Genomic DNA, 17,403 nt, shown 5'->3' with positions numbered 1-17,403 from the left:
CGCCGCTCTACCTTCGGCGGATGGTCAAAGACGGCCCAGAATTGGCGGGTGAACTCCTCGAAGTGGTCCAACGCCGCGTCTTCCTCTCCCCACACGGCGTTTTCCCACTCCAGAGCTCTCCCCGAGAGGCATGAGACGAGGACGGATACTCTCTCCCTTTCTGAGGGAGCTGGGTGAACGGTGGCCAGGTATAGGTCCAGTTGTAAAAGGAACCCCTGGCACTGTGCGGCCGTCCCATCATACTCCCTGGGAAGGGAGAGACGCATTCCACTGGAGCTGGATCCGGACGGGACGGGTAGAGGTAACCCCGGTTGCGCTGGTCGACTCGCTGGACAGACTCCCTGTCTCTCCCAGTGGTCCATGGTCTGGACAACGTGATCCATCATGGCACCGAGATGATGTGTTCCTGGATGTGTTCCTCGACTCCTCTGACCGGGGTACCTGCTCCTGCTGAATCCATGGTTTGGTGTAAGATTCTGTCAGGTGTGTGTGTACTGGTAGCGAAGTCAGGTGCAGGAGAGCAGAGATTTGTGAACCGGCTTACACTTTATTGAGGCAAAAGTGCAAAACAGTCACAAGAATTATGTTTAACAATAAACATCTTCGTGAAATACCACGGAAAAAACAAACCAGTCTGGCGCGTCAACAACAAACACGGAACACAAACAATCTTACACAAAGACCAGATGGGGAACAGAGGAATAAATGCATGTAGATTGATTAGGGAATGAAAACCAGGTGAGCAGGGAACAAGACAAAACAAATGGATACGTGAAAAATGGAGCGGCGATGGCTAGAAAGCCGGTGACGTCGACCGCCAAACAAGGAGAGGAGCCGACTTCGGCAGAAGCCGTGACAGAATGTGCCAAAGCGCAGAATAACTGACAAATTTACGAACGCTCAACACCAGTTGAATATGGCCATTGTCAGTAAATGTTGGCAAAAAAGCATGAATTATTGCCAGCAGCACAGTTGCAGTCACCAATGCTCTGGATAACATAAAAACAGCCTAACCAGCTCTGCTAGGGTGAGTAAAATGGTCAGTGAACGATTCTCTCCCGTTAGCCAGTTAGCTTGAGTGCTTGACTTGTTAGGACAGATCAACCCTTAAAGGGATGGGTCGGGCTAAATCTTAAGAGGGTGTTAACTGTGCTGAATGAGTGTAGACAAAGAAGAGCTCTCCAGTATGTACCAAATATTCAAAGGCCATTTTCTGAAAAGTGAATTTACAACTTTCAAAGAAGAATTACTTTCCCATTGCTCCTCAAATGCTGTGTTTACTCCCCCTTGGAGTAAAGATGGATTAATGTTTCTAATTTCGCATTTTAAACATATTTTTATTCTGTAGATTATACGATAGGCTATGCTCTTTGGCCGGACTGAAATGTACTTCTTCCAGAGCTACCTTCATTTGACGGACATGAATGATTGTCCCTCTGTCTTCCCTCTAGTCTATGACAGGCCTATTCATATTTGTAATAATATGTTGTTAAAGCCTAAAGGCAATAGGATACATTCCGGTGTTGAACTTATACATGAACTTTTAATTTGATTAAAATGATTTGTTGTCAATCAATCTTGAAATAGAAAAACATCAATTTTCAGACGCCTTCACTTTTCCCACATTTTGTTACGTTACAGAATTCTTCTAAATTTGATTAAATTGTATTTTCCCTCATCAATCTACAAACAATACCCCATAATGACTAAGAAAAAACAGTAATTGTTTTGTTTGCACATCTATAAAATAAAAAAACACAGAAGTATGACATTACCATAAGTATTCAGACCCTTTACTCAGAACTTTGAGTCTTCTTGGCACACCTGTATTTGGGGGGGTTTTCCCTTTCTTCTCTACAAATCATCTCAAGCTCTGTCAGGTTGGATAGGGAGCGTCACTGCACAGCTATTTTTAGGTCTCTCCAGTGATGTTCAATCGGGTTCAAGTCCGGGCTCTGGCTGGACTACCCCAAGGACATTCAGAGACTTGTCCCAACGCCACCCCTGCGTTGTCTTGGCCGTGTGCTTAGGGTCGTTGTCCTGTTGGAAGGTGAACCTTCACCCCAGTCTGAGCGCTCTGGAGCACAGTTGAAAAATATATGAGAAATAGAAATCAAAACTAGATGGTCTTCAGAGATAGATGGGAGGGGTTGAGGGAAGCTGAAGGAAGGGACTAAAAACAACAAAACATTTGATTGGAAGTGATGCAGACAACTCCGTTGATGGAAGCCACAATCTATCTGCAATATTAAAGCTGATCTACAGCTTTAGGAGACAAACAGGGTGAAATAAACTGTTATTGGGTTTTGTCATTAGCATTAACTGAATAACCTTTTCCCTGTCTCTCCCTCCCTCCCTTCATTTCTCTCTCAATCTCTCTCTCCCTCCTCTTTCCCCCTCTCCTTCCTCCTTCTACCGCTCCTCTCCAACAGCAGCTGACAGAGAACAGTTCTCTGGGAGACCTGCTGAGAGGAAGTATTGATGTGTCTTCCTGTCAGATTGGTGAGTGACTTCCCCTTCATGTTTCCCTCCTTCTGTAGGGGGGTAGAGAGCATGGTCAGCCTCTGGATGACCTCTAGATGTCTGTCTCTTATCCCCTCTTTATCTCTTCACTCTTCACCTCCCACTCTCTCTAGTTGTCACTGTTCCTATATTCCTCTCTGCAGTGTATCTACTCTGTATTGATACACTCTAAAGGTTCAATACACAGCAATCACATTACTACAGGCACATGCTGGGCCATATACCACTCTGTTTGTTATGAGTGAGCACCAAAACAGCCAGACTAGCATGTGTTCATTGCTGCCTCTCTCTTGTGCTCTTGCTCTCGCTCCCTTTCTCCCCCTAGTGGTGAGGTCTGATGGTAAGGGAAGCAGGGTGTATGTGTTCTCCATCCTCCCTGCAGCCTCTCCCAGGGCAGGGCAAGTCATTCACATTGCTGCCAACACCCAGGAGGAGCTCAAAGAGTGGGTCATCAGACAGGTCAGAGAGGTCACCATGACATCAGAGGCCAAGGTATGGACTTCACAGAAGGGGAAGAGAGGGGGGAATTTAGATTAAGGTTTAAAGGAATAGTTTATAAGAGTAAGATTATTCACTTGTAGTGTGTCCTACTGATAGTCTGTGAAGTAATGTGTGTGTGTGTATGTGTGTGTGTGTGTGTGTGTGTGTGTGTGTGTGTGTGTGTGTGTGTGTGTGTCAGTCAGTCAGCTGGAGGAGGGGAAGATGATAGAGAGGAGGAAGAAGATTGCTCTGGAGCTGTCTGACCTAGTCATCTACAGTAAACATATACCCTTAGTAAGGACACATCTGTGCTACACACACCAGCATATCTCACCCCCATCTCCTCCTTTTCCCTGTAAAGATTGGGATGGAGCGGGTGTGTTTCCGGGACATGCCGTCATTCCTGGAGACCAAGGCAGAGAAATATGTGAACTGGATCAAGCGGCAGAGGTCCTGCGGTACAACCGGCAGCAGATGTCCCCCGTAGACAGAGGCTGGACTCCTTCAACTACGACCCTCTGCCCATGTTGCTCTGTGGATCCCAGCTGGTCGCACTCAACTTTCAGACCGCAGGTACAGAGGGAGGGAGGAATGATGGGTTGTTTGAGGGAGGGAGTTACTGGGGGATGGATACACTCAGGTAGGAGAGGGGATTTTTCCCAATGAAGAATAACTGATTTACCACACTCGGGGGCCTGGACCACACTCACACACTCGGGGGCCTGGAGTCTGTCACCCTGCAGATAGTGTGTGTCTGTGTGTGGGTGTTTAGTTGGAGTGAAAGTGTTTAAACTGTTTGTCCTTTCCCAGGTGTTGGGTGCTCGTGACCTGCCTAAACATGGGCGTGGCATCATGTGCCCTCTAATTGAGATTGAGGTGTGTGGTGCCGAATACGACCAAGCAGAAGACCGACTCAGAGGGCGTGTAACAGACCTGACATTAATACAACTGATTCAACCAATCAGTTTCTCTTTATATCTCGTTGTTGAATAGTTGACAGGTGTTATTTCACCAGGCTAAGAGAAGAGTCCAAGGTGTTAGGACAGCTAATGGCGTGAAAACATTTCAGATTATCATTATCATTCTGTTTGCATTCCTACATTTCAGGCAGCTCTCTCTCCCTCTGCTCTCTCTCCTCTGCGTGTCCCTCTCCCCCTCCATGTAGTAAGTGGGTGGTGAAAGAGAAGCTGTCAGTCGCAGACAGGAAAGAGAAAAGACAAAAACAACACAAGAAACAAATAAAATGCTAAAAAGTTTCAGCCCTCGGCTAAGATGTCAGGAGATGGGGAATTTTTTGTTGTGGTCTACTCAAGCGCAAAAGTTTGTAAGGGAAAGGAGAGAGGAGGATGAAAGAGAGGGAGGGAGGGAAGGGATGAGGTAGAGTGAGCGAGCGAGAGGAAAAGATAACAGTTTGAAACTGTTTTCCAGGTTGGATTATTATTATTCTCTTATCTATACTGTGAGTAAATATATTTATTCCTGTTGTGCTGTTGGTCAGACAATGGCAGCAGAGATTCTGTCTCCATGTTGTTGTTTTTTACATTTAAACATTCATAATGTGATTACATTTTTGTGTAAAACACTAGGTATCTCTGTGGCAATTTTAAACGTGTCTTTTCTCCACGTTTATCAATGGAGTAACTCAGGCCTTTATAAACACACACACACAGGCTTTTCTTACTTCGCCAAACTTGCGTTCTGAAAACTGTCATTCCGTTGCCTGTTTTGTGGTGTAAAAGGAGGTGCACTTTAGTCTCCCTAGAAGTAACATAGTTGAAGTCAGAAGTTTACATACACTTAGGTTGGAGTCATTAGTTAGTTTTGGCAAGTCGGCAAGTCGGTTAGGACATCTACTTTTTGCATGACACAAGTAATGTTTCCAACAATTATTTACAGGCAGATTATTTCACTTATAATTCTCTGTATTACAATTCCAGTGGGTCAGAAGTTTACATGAAGTTGACTGTGCTTTTTGAACAGTTTGGAAAATTCCAGAAAATGATGTCATGGCTTTAGAAGTTTCTGATAGGCTAATTGACCTCATTTGAGGCAATTAGAGGTGTACCTGTGGATGTATTTCAAGGTCTACCTTCCAACTCTGTGCCTCTTTGCTTGACATCATGGGAAAATCAGAAGAAATCAGCCAAGTCCTCAGAAGAAATTGTAGACCTCAACAAGTCTGATTCATCGTTGGGAGCAATTTCCAAACGCCTGAAGGTACCACGTTCATCTGTACAAACAATAGTACACAAGTATAAACACCATGGTACCACACAGCCGTCATACCGTTTAGGAAGGAGACACGTTCTGTCTCCTAGAGATGAACGTACTTTGGTGTGAAAAGTACAAATCAATCCCAGAACAACAGCAAAGGACCTTGTGAAGATGCTGGAGGAAACAAATACAAAGTATCTATATCCACAGTAAAATGAGTCCTATATTGACATAACCTGAAAGGCCACTCAGCAAGGAAGAAGCCACTGCCCCAGAACCACCATAAAAAAGCCAGACTATGGTTTGCAACTGCACATGGGGACAAAGATCGTACTTTTTGGAGAAATGTCCTCTGGTCTGATAAAACAAAAATAGAACTGTTTGGCCATAATGACCATCGTTATGTTTGGAGGAAAAAGGGGAGGCTTGCAAGCCGAAGAACACCATCCCAACTGTGAAGCACGGGGGTGGCAGCATCATTTTGTGGGGAGACTGCTGCAGGAGGTACTGGTGCACTTCACAAAATAGATGGCATCATGAGCAGGAAAATTATGTGGATATATTGAAGCAACAGCTCAAGACATCAGTCAGGAATTTCAAGCTTGGTCGCAAATGGGTCTTCCAAATGGACAATGACCCCAAGCATACTTCCAAACTTGTGGCAAATGGCTTAAGGACAACATTGTCAAGGTATTGGAGTGGCCATCACAAAGCCCTGACCTCAATCCCATGACAATCTGTGGGCAGAACTGAAAAGGCGTGTATGAGCAAGGATGCCTAGGAACCTGACTCAGTTACACCAGCTCTGTCAGGAGGAATGGGCCAAAATTCACCCAACTTATTGTGTGACGCTTGTGGAAGGCTACCCGAAACGTTTGACCCAAGTCAAACATTTCTGGTAGTTCTTGGGGACCTTCAATGCTGCAGAAGTGTTTTGGTACCCTTACCCAGATCTGTGCCTTGACACAATCCTGTCTCGGAGCTCTACGGAGAATTCCTTTGACCTCATGGCTTGGTTTTAGCTCTGACATGCACTGTCAACTGTGGGACTTTATATAGACAGGTGTGTGCCTTTCCAAATCATGTCCAATCAACTGAATTTACCAAAGGTGGACTCCAATCAAGTTGTACAACCATCTAAAGTATGATCAATGGAAACAGGATGCACCTGAGCTTAGTTTCGAGTCGCACACAAAGGGTATGAATACTTACATAAATAAGACAGTTCAGTACATTTTTAATAGATTTGCAGAAATTGAGGTATTATGTGTAGATAGATTTTTAAAACTGTATTTAACCTTTATTTAACTAGGCAAGCCAGTTAAGAAAAAAATTCTTATTTACAATGACAACCTACCCTGGCCAAACCTGGATGACGCTGGGCCAATTGGGCGCCACCATATGGGACTCTTGCACTGAGATGTAGTCCCTTAGACCGCTGCGCCACTCAGGAATTTTTATTTATTTAATCAATTTCAGAATAAGGCTGTAACGTAACAAAATGTGGAAAGTGGGAAGTGGTCTGAATACTTTCTGAATGCACTGTAACCTTGTCAAAGTACTACCCTATTTGGAGATTAGGATATCATGTATTTACCCTTTAGGATGCCATATTGCTTTTGAAAGTGCCGTGCCAGGGCTAGGCTATCCGTGTCAGTAAGCAATGCTGTAAGTTCGAATGCCAGTGATGAAGTCACATCCTTAATTGGGGAGGAAAAGCAGGGTGCCACTGGATGCATAGTGGCTTTTTAAAAATGTTTTCCTGTGTCTACAGTCTCTGGACTTGCATTTAATTCCAAATGGAAATGTAATGGAGGTCATTGGAAGACAACAGTTTGGTCTTTATGTTCAGCTAAGTGTTAAAGTTGTCTTAAATGTAGACTGTCATTCCTCTTTCATTACCGTCTTAACTGGTTGTGAGATTGCTGGCCAAGAAGAAGCTAACTGAAATCCTATAGACTGTATGGATTGAAAGGCTGTTCCTAAATGCTTGTAGGGTAGTGATATTTTTGTGTATTATTCAGCTGAAGGGATGTTTTTTTTGTTTTGCATTTCATTGCTGCATTCCAGATGCTCCCAAAGATCTTATATAGGGGTTAAATCACTGTGGTCTGTAGTGACATGACTCAGCCTGCAGAGGTCATAACATCTCATTTGAATGTGAATCAAGTGAGAGGAGCGAGAAATATTTGTATTTATTCGTAAATCTACAAAGCAGATCTTAAACTGAATGTATATGTGTTGTTCCTGAAAGCTAATTTGATCTATGTCATTGATTATTCCTGACTGACACGCTAGTCTGGCATATTCACTCAGTCTGTATTTTAATGGAAGTTGCCCTCTGAAACCAATCTAAGGTCACTCCTTTGAACAGTGAATTTGCTCATGTTGATGTTATTTTGATGAAAGCACATGCAAGCCAGCATTTCAGTCCAGGAAAAGATGTTGTTGATGTTTCATGGCTTGCACTGGAAAGTGTTTTATCTGATTGCTAAGGAAACAGGGACCCCAGAGGTGACTACCCTGTCTGATCACATGATTCCCTCACTGAGATCAGGGACTGGGGGAAAAGAGCTGTTTTGAAGTGTGTGTCAGTCTCTGAAATGCCCCCCCTTGAGCAGATTTTCTCCCTAGAAATAGTTTGTTTTGCAGCCTTATGGAGTTAAAGTGGCACTCCAGTCTTCTTTCGCCTACGTTAACACCTGATTTAAAGTAGGGAGGTGCTTCTTAAGCAAAGGGAGAGGCAGATGACATCACCAATTCCCTACTCCTTGAAGATTGCAGTTGTCTAAAAAACACAGCTCAAAATGTATATATTTTTTATTTTAGTGTGTATACTTATACTTGGGATATCGCTTTTCAACAAAGTAAAAAAAAATCACTGGAGGACATTAAGTGGAAAATGGGGTTTGGAACTGAATGCCTAAGTTCTGAATCTTGCCACTTTTTGGCCATTGCAACTTTAGTTAATTTTTTTCTCCACTGTCAACCCGTCATAGAAAGGTTGAGGGATCAAGACTCCGTTACACACACACACACACACACACACACACACACACACACACACACACACACACACACACACACACACACACACACACACACACACACACACCCACACCCTTTCTCTCGCTCTCTCTGTATCCCCAACTTAAGGTCTCTATGTTGAGGAGAGCTGTTCTCTTGCACTACATAGCGCCTACTGCTGACCAGTGTCTGCTTTCTTCCATGTGTCTGTCTGTGTATGTACACATAACTACACTACTTATTTGGACAGTGAAGCTAAAACTGAATTTGGCTCTAAAGTCCAGCATTTTGGATTTGAGATCAAATGTTCTATGAGGCGACAGTACAGAATGTCACCTTTTATTTGAGGGTATTTTCATGCATTTCTGTTTCACTGTTTAGAAATGAAAGCACTTTATGTATCTTGTCTCCCCATTTGAAGGTGTCATAAGCATTTCAACAAATTAAAGTATAAGAGTATACAATTATTTATATTTGGTCCTATATTCCTAACATGCAATGACTACATCAAGCTTGTGACACAACACATTTGTTGGATGTATTTGCAATTTGTTTTGGGTGTTTTTGATTCGTTTTGTTCCAATACACATGAATGGTAAATAATGAATTGTAATTTTGGAGTAACATATTGTGTATTTATTTGAACCTTTAGTTAATTTTTAATACATTTGCAGAAATTGAGGTATTGTGTGTAGATACATTTTTTTTTAATTGAACCTTTATTTAACTAGGCAAGTCAGTTAAATAGCTAATTAGACTGTGTGTCTAAGTCTCGCTTGTGTTTGATATGCTGCCTATATAACTGCATGTACAGTTGAAGTCGGAAGTTTACATACACCTTAGCCAAATACATTTAAACTCAGTTTTTCACAATTCCTGACATTTAATCCTAGTACAAATTCCCTGTTTTAGGTCAGTTAGGATCACCACTTTAGTTTTAGAATGTGAAATGTCAGAATAATAGCAGAGAGAATGATTTACTTCAGCTTTTATTTCTTTCATCACATTCCCAGTGGTTCAGAAGTTTACATACACTCAATTAGTATTTGGTAGCACTGCCTTTAAATTGTTTAATTTGGGTCAAACGTTTTGGGTAGCCTTCCTCAAGCTTGCCTGTCACACAACCAGGAGTGGTGGGTTGCGGAGTCAAGCGCAGAGAGCAGAGAAAAATGGGGGACTTGTTGAGGTCTACAATTTCTTTTCTGAGGTCTTGGCTGATTTATTTAGATTTTCAATGTCAAGCAAAGAGGCACTAAGTTTGGAGGTAGGCATTGAAATGCATCCACAGGCACACCTTCAAATGACTCAAATGATGTCAATTTGCCTATCAGAAGCTTCTAAAGCCATAATTTTCTGGAATTTTCCAAGCTGTTTTAAGGCACAGTCAACTTAGTGGATGTAAACTTCTGACCCACTGGAAATGTGATATAGTGAATTATAAGTGAAATAATCTGCCTGTTAACAATTGTTGGAAAAATGACTTGTTTTATGCACAAAGTAGATGTCCTAACTGACTTGCCAAAACTATAGTTTGTTAACAAGAAATGTGTGGAGTGGTTGAAAAACAAGTTTTATGACTCCAACATAAGTGTATGTAAACTTCTGACTTCAACTGTAACTCCCTACTTGAGTTTTGCATTGGGGCAAAAAACGAATTGAGTTTTAACCACACACAGGATTTACTACAGGGTCTCCCATACTCGGTACTCTGAACCCCAAGAGGTGCACATTTTGTTTTTTGCCCTAGCACTACACAGCTGATTTAAATAATAAACTACTCATCAAGCTTTGATAATTTGATCAACTGTGTAGTGTTAGGGCAAAAACTAAAACATGCACCCCTTGGGGTCTCAAGGACCAAGTTTGGAAAACGCTGTCCTACTAACTGCTATTTCACTTCTCAATAATCATGCAAATACCGCACGAGTAGGTTACCTAGCTGGTGGAACAGGCACGTTTTAGGCTCACTATTATTCTTTGCATGTCGATTGTGTACAACTGAAAAAAGGGTGTAAGGCAGATAGACATGTCGACCATGTCTTTAGCATCGACTTAAAAAATATATTATTTAGTTTAGTAGGGGGAAGAGGCCGCGGAGCACTGAGCAGAAGCTATGTTGGCAGCGGAATAAATAACTACGTAAAGTGAAAATCCTGCGCATGTGCAGAAATATCCGTATCATTAGCCATGGCAAGTCGGGTTCTAGAAAATCCAGAACAGCAGCCACTCCGTAATATAAAACTCTTGATCCAAGATAATGGGAGAGTTGTACCTGTTCCTTCTCCAGACACCCATGAGCCTCTAGATGGGCCTTGAGAATCTGAGTGTCTCCCCTCTGGAATTCCTCCTCCAGGACCATGGTCTGGTAGGCCTCTAGCCACTTCAGCTGGCCGTTCTTCTGCATGTAGCGACAGTCACCGAACCAGCGCACCACCTCAGGCCTGGGCAGCCCCATGGAAGAGATCAGCTCGTCATACTGGACCGCACTGGGCCACTGGGTCCGGGCAAACACCTGCTTCAGGAGGTGTAGCTGCTCTAACGTCTTCTTGCCCCGGATAGGGGAGAGTGTGGAGGGGATGTGGGGGGATGTGGAGGGCTTGAGGGCAGGGGTGGAAGATTGTGCCGCTGGTTTTGGGGTTGTAGAGGCAGAGGGTTTGGGTGATGGGGTTGGATTTGGGGTTAGAGATGGAATTATGGCTGGAACAGGGGAGAGGTTTGGGGCTGGGGTAAGGGTTGGGGGAAATAGAGTAGGCATCGTAGGGCTGTCTGCCTGCCCTGCCTCAGTCTCCATTTTGCCATTGGACTCAGTCACTTTGAGCATCTTCAGGTTGATCTTAATGGGGTTCACCTTCAGCTCTGAGCCTGAACCATACTCCTTCTGCCTCTCCTCCACATCTTCCTCTTTCTTCACCCCGGCACCATCATTACTCTTACCTCCTAACTCCCCTGCATCCATCTCATCCTCCTCTTCCTCCATCTCTAACTCCTCTTTCTTCTTCTCAGCAGAGAGTCTCTTCCTGCGTTCAACAAACCAGCCGTGGATCTCTCTGCGGATCATCTTGGTTTCAGACCGGAGGTGGTCCACCTCCTCTCCGGAGGGGTCAGGGTCCTGGCTGAAGCTGGCCTCCAGCACCCTCACCTGGTGGGGTAGAGAGGCGATTACTGTAGGTTAGACAAGCGTAAGTTTCTCATGTCACAGTGAGCAAATTTGATTGGCAGTAAATACACATTAAAGGGATACTTAACCGATATGAGATTTAAAAACATCTTATGCAACACTAAGCTACGTGTAAATAACCTAAGTCATAATCATCACAGTCGCACCACCACTCACCTGCTGAGGGTCCCTCTCTTTGTAGCAGATGGCTGTGAAGTCTGGGGAGGGAGGTCTGGGGGGCCGTCTGGACGGGGTGGTTGGGGAAGTGGGCATTTGTGAGGGAGGGGAGCTGAGGGCTGCCAATCGCTGCTGTTTTTGGGGGGGGAGTTCATTGGCAGTGGCAGTGTCTAACAGGTCCATGGGGGTACCACTGTTACCACTGGGGGTCCCAGATCGGGTGGTTGCACTAGCCGACCCGGGTGTGGTTGGAGTGCTAGCACCACCCTGAACGCTCATACTTGAACCCCCCCCTTGAGGTTGCGTAAGTGATAGCGGCGGTCGCTGAACCACTTGCGGACCTCGCGCACGGTCAGGCCGGTGAAGGAGATGAGACGGTCCACCTCCTCCTGGTTGGGGAACTGGTTGTTAGTGAAGCTCTTTTTGAGCGTACACAGTTGCTCCACTGACTTCTTGCTCTTGTAGAAGCTAGGGTCCAGAAAGGTGTTGGGGAGCGTTTGGGAACTTGAGGTTCCACTGGCAACTGTGCTCCCACTTGGTGCCGGGGAATAATGTTTGGTGGAGGGGGAAGAAGCCACCTCTGTTTTGGTGGTGGTGGGGTTACTGGTGGTGTTTGTGGAGGCTGTAGGGGGAGGAGTAGCTGTGGGACCACAGGTCGGGGTGGTGGTTGTTTTGTTGTTGCTCAAGCTGCTGCTGTTAGTATCATTGCTGCTGTTGGGTTTGTTGTCGATGGTGCTTTTGATATCAGCGATGACTCTCTCACGGATCATTTTAGCAATAGTACTGTTGTGGCTTTTGCTGCCGACATTGCGCCTACTGTGAGTGCTTATGCTTTTAACCATGTTGATAGCATTGCTGTTGCTTTGACCGTTAAGATTAGCAAGATTGATTTTACCATTGGTGTTGATGGCTTTGCCATTGCTATGAATGTTGTTCCCTCGGTTTTTGCCAAGGCTAAAGTTAATAACACTGCTTCCACTACTACTGCTCCCCACTGTCCCCCCCCACCATGCTGATCCCCTTATCCGCTACCAGGGCGGCGGCAGGCCAGGCCTGCAACATAGGCCTGGCCGCAGCTTGATGCTTGGGTGTGACCGCCAGGGCCATGGGGGCACTGCTGACCTGGATGCCATTGGCCATCATGGGATGGGCGACAATCAACCCTCCCTGGCCCACCAGAGAGCCCTGGAGGATGTGAGGGATCCCTGTAGGACCCAGAGAGGCAGGCAGGACCGTGATGGTATGCTGGGCCTGGGTCTGGCCACGGTGTAGTGTCTGGTGCTGAGTGCTAGGTGGCGCAGTCTGTATGATGGTGTTGAACATCTTCCTCCTGGCCTTCTCAATCTCTTCTGGAGACCAGCTAATGCCTTGCTCGAGTCTCTGGGCGGTGAACCAGATTTTGATCTGCTCCTCTGGGAACTTCGTAACCACGGTGAGGTAGCAGAGCTCTGCCTTGGTGGAGTAGGGGAACTTCCTGAAGGAAGTACCTGGAGGAGTTGTAGGTTGGGATACTGCTCAGAGGGATCATCACCTGGACGACAGAAGGTAGAAACATATTTTATTTTACCAAAATCATAATTACAGAATTTACACTACTTCATGGAACTATTTCATATGAGATAGAAGATTTACACTCAGCTCAAAAGAAACTAAAAAAACATGTATTTGTACCACCAATGTCTACCTACACTGTCTTGAAAGTCTTCATATAAAGTGGGACTGACACAATTTAATCAAAGGGGGAATTGTACCTTGGGCATGTTCTTGAAGGAGGTGGAGTAAGAGGAGGTGGAGGAGAAAGCTGAGGAGACAGTGATGGGAGCTGTCTGATGGTGAGAGTTCCTGTTCTGGATCACGGACACAACCTGGATCAGAGAATAGAAAAAAAACGTTGAACTGCATTCAACTCCCCTGAGGGAAGTTGTACACATTCTGGCAAAGTAATGAAATAAAACATTGAACCAAATAAGTTCAATAAATCTAATTTGCAGTAATGAACTTACCGGTACCCGAAACGCAGCAAAAATGTACGCACTAAGTACCTGTGTGATGGCTGTCTTGAGCATGGGCAGAGCCCCCGAGTCGTTCACTATCTGGATAGCTGAGAGCAGCGTGACCTTGGTCATTGTGCACTATGATAGGGACGTGGGTAACCGTCAATATGGGGTTCTCTTTTCTCTCGGTCTCTTTGGAGGTAGAGATGGAGAGGGGAGGGGGGTCTGACGAGGGTTCATCAGGGGAAGAATGGGTCACCACAATCCTCTTGGACTCTGACTTGCCCTTCAGCATCCTCATTATGGGGGTCTTGGTGATGGAGATCTCTGTGTCCCTCATTGTCTCTGTCACTGTGACCAGACTCTGCTCCACCACCGACCTCATGTCCCTCTTTCTCAGCTGCAGGGTGGTGCTCACAGTGCTGAGATGGACCCGAGCGTTGTGCAGGGCCAGGCCCTCGAACTTGGCTGCCGACACCCCACAGTCCATGCAATGGAAGCTGGGGTCAGCTCTGAAGTCCGGGTGGCCACTGTCGACGTGGTCCAGGAACAGGTTGAGGTCCCGGGTCTCAAAGCTACAATGCCTGCATGTGTAGGTGCTGCCCAGGTCTTTGACAATGTCGCCCCCCTCAAGCCTGGAGGACTCAACTGGGGATCGCTCCATCGGGATCTGCCTGTTACTGCCCATGGGGTAGTCTTGGTCCCGGGCCTGTCTGAGGAGGAAAGGAGGTTCTGACAGCCATGAGTCCTGCTCCAGCTCCTCTTGGAGGTGAATGGTCTTATTGGGGATCATACACGGGGTGGTGGACTTCCTCTTGCTGGCCATGGTTGGAGTAGAGGGTGGGGGTTGCTTGTGGTAGCCGGCCAAAGAGTACGGGGTCGGGTTGTGGTTCAGTTGGGGTCCTGATTATAGACAAGCCATTGGGAGGGGAGCGTGGGAGAACATGACCATGCGTTGTTCTCACGTCACAGTGATATATATATATATACAGTGCCTTGCGAAAGTATTCGGCCCCCTTGAACTTTGCGACCTTTTGCCCCATTTCAGGCTTCAAACATAAAGATATAAAACTGTATTTTTTTGTGAAGAATCAACAACAAGTGGGACACAATCATGAAGTGGACCGACATTTATTGGATATTTCAAACTTTTTTAACAAATCAAAAACTGAAAAATTGGGCGTGCAAAATTATTCAGCCCCTTTACTTTCAGTGCAGCAAACTCTCTCCAGAAGTTCAGTGAGGATCTCTGAATGATCCAATGTTGACCTAAATGACTAATGAAGATAAATACAATCCACCTGTGTGTAATCAAGTCTCCGTATAAATGCACCTGCACTGTGATAGTCTCAGAGGTCCGTTAAAAGCGCAGAGAGCATCATGAAGAACAAGGAACACACCAGGCAGGTCCGAGATACTGTTGTGAAGAAGTTTAAAGCCGGATTTGGATACAAAAATATTTCCCAAGCTTTAAACATCCCAAGCAGCACTGTGCAAGCGATAATATTGAAATGGAAGGAGTATCAGACCACTGCAAATCTACCAAGACCTGGCCGTCCCTCTAAACTTTCAGCTCATACAAGGAGAAGACTGATCAGAGATGCAGCCAAGAGGCCCATGATCACTCTGGATGAACTGCATAGATCTACAGCTGAGGTGGGAGACTCTGTCCATAGGACAACAATCAGTCATATATTGCACAAATCTGGCCTTTATGGAAGAGTGGCAAGAAGAAAGCCATTGCTTAAAGATATCCATAAAAAGTGTCGTTTAAAGTTTGCCGCAAGCCACCTGGGAGACACACCAAACATGTGGAAGAAGGTGCTCTGGTCAGATGAAACCAAAATTGAACTTTTTGGCAACAATGCAAAACGTTATGTTTGGCGTAAAAGCAACACAGCTCATCACCCTGAACACATCATCCCCACTGTCAAACATGGTGGTGGCAGCATCATGGTTTGGGCCTGTTTTCTTCAGCAGGGACAGGGAAGATGGTTAAAATTGATGGGAAGATAGATGGAGCCAAGTACAGGACCATTCTGGAAGAAAACCTGATGGAGTCTGCAAAAGACCTGAGACTGGGACGGAGATTTGTCTTCCAACAAGACAATGATCCAAAACATAAAGCAAAATCTACAATGGAATGGTTCAAAAATAAACATATCCAGGTGTTAGAATGGCCATGTCAAAGTCCAGACCTGAATCGAATCGAGAATATGTCGAAAGAACTGAAAACTGCTGTTCACAAATGCTCTCCATCCAACCTCACTGAGCTCGAGCTGTTTTGCAAGGAGGAATGGGAAAAAATGTCAGTCTCTCGATGTGCAAAACTGATAGAGACATACCCCAAGCGACTTACAGCTGTAATCGCAGCAAAAGGTGGCGCTACAAAGTATTAAGGGGGCTGAATAATTTTTCAGTTTTTGATTTGTTAAAAAAGTTTGAAATATCCAATAAATGTCGTTCCACTTCATGATTGTGTCCCACTTGTTGTTGATTCTTCACAAAAAAAATACAGTTTTATATATTTATGTTTGAAGCCTGAAATGTGGCAAAAGGTCGCAAAGTTCAAGGGGGCCGAATACTTTCGCAAGGCACTGTAACCAAATTCAACCTAGCTAATTTCCCAAAACATATGCAATTGTTTTTTACTATAGAGGTTGCTTTTCAACATTAATACCCTAACATTGTTCCACAAAATGGAAACAGATTATAATGTTAGACTACATGAACTTTCCTGCTCAAATTAACTGGTGTCACTTAAACAATCAAACCAGAAATCAATAACCATTAGAATCCATTATAACTATGTTTTACGATTCAGACATTCAGATCTCCGTTTCTCATAGCCAAATACAGTCCAAATAAACGCCACAAATCAATGATGCCCACCTAGCGAATCTGCTGCTAGTTTTTAGCATCTTTCCTGACTACCCTGACGACTTACAGCTACTTTTAAAAATGTATTTGGATATTTTTATCAACTTCTAAAATGTGACTCAAAACAAATAATGCACGCATTTTCCACAAACAATTTTCTCCGTCACCCCCAGTCCCAACATAATTTCCGTGGCGACAAAAGTGCCTTGCGAGTGATGTCATCAACAAGCGCTCAACCTAGACCCAAGCCGCAACGACTTTCAATGAATTGTAAATAATTGTTGGCTGTCTGCATCAACAGTAGTATGGGTTGGATAAACCAAACCTAATTTATCACATCTGTTGAATCTTGAATTAGAATTTACAACATCAATCAATATCTCTCATCTCTCAATTCGCTAATATTTATATGAACATTTCGATGGGCACAAAGCTATCGTAATTGTCTCTTCGTTATTATTTAGAATTCATTAGATTTAAGTAACTGTCTCGTCTTTGATTCAGCATTTTAATTACGACTCTATTCCCAATACAGTATTCAAACAGATCATTTAGTGAACAGACATCGTCTTACCTCAAAATTCGATCCGTCCTTATTTTAAGTTGAATGAATTAGTCTTTCAATTTGAACCAAACAAACTATTTAAAACGTTCAGTTTATATCTTAGACAAATAATAGTGACTATAACTTTCTAGGCAATACAAACAAATAGTTTGGCTGGGAACCGAACCCTGGACTGCAGTTTGTAAGACAGCTATGCTCACCACTATACCACCAACGGTATTCAAATGACTGAGATTCTCCGCAAATAGACCCATTTTACAATTGTCTGTATTCGTAACTCCGTTATCGGGACAACAGAAAATAGCCCTAATTTAAAAGCCCAAGCTTTTCCTCAGCTGTGATTCTCATTCATTTCACTCTCTTTGTATCTGACCCCTTTTTTTCCC

General features: G+C 44.3%; 1 pseudogene; it reads right to left on the bottom strand.

Moving 5' to 3' along the window:
• Nucleotides 1–10,179: 10,179 nt before the first annotated feature.
• On the bottom strand, nucleotides 10,180–14,416 carry LOC115101560 (zinc fingers and homeoboxes protein 3-like; annotated as a pseudogene).
• Nucleotides 14,417–17,403: the final 2,987 nt, after the last annotated feature.

This window comes from Oncorhynchus nerka, linkage group LG20, assembly GCF_034236695.1.
Source record: "Oncorhynchus nerka isolate Pitt River linkage group LG20, Oner_Uvic_2.0, whole genome shotgun sequence".
Lineage (NCBI taxonomy): Eukaryota > Metazoa > Chordata > Actinopteri > Salmoniformes > Salmonidae > Oncorhynchus > Oncorhynchus nerka.
This window is presented reverse-complemented; position numbering and strand designations above follow the sequence as displayed.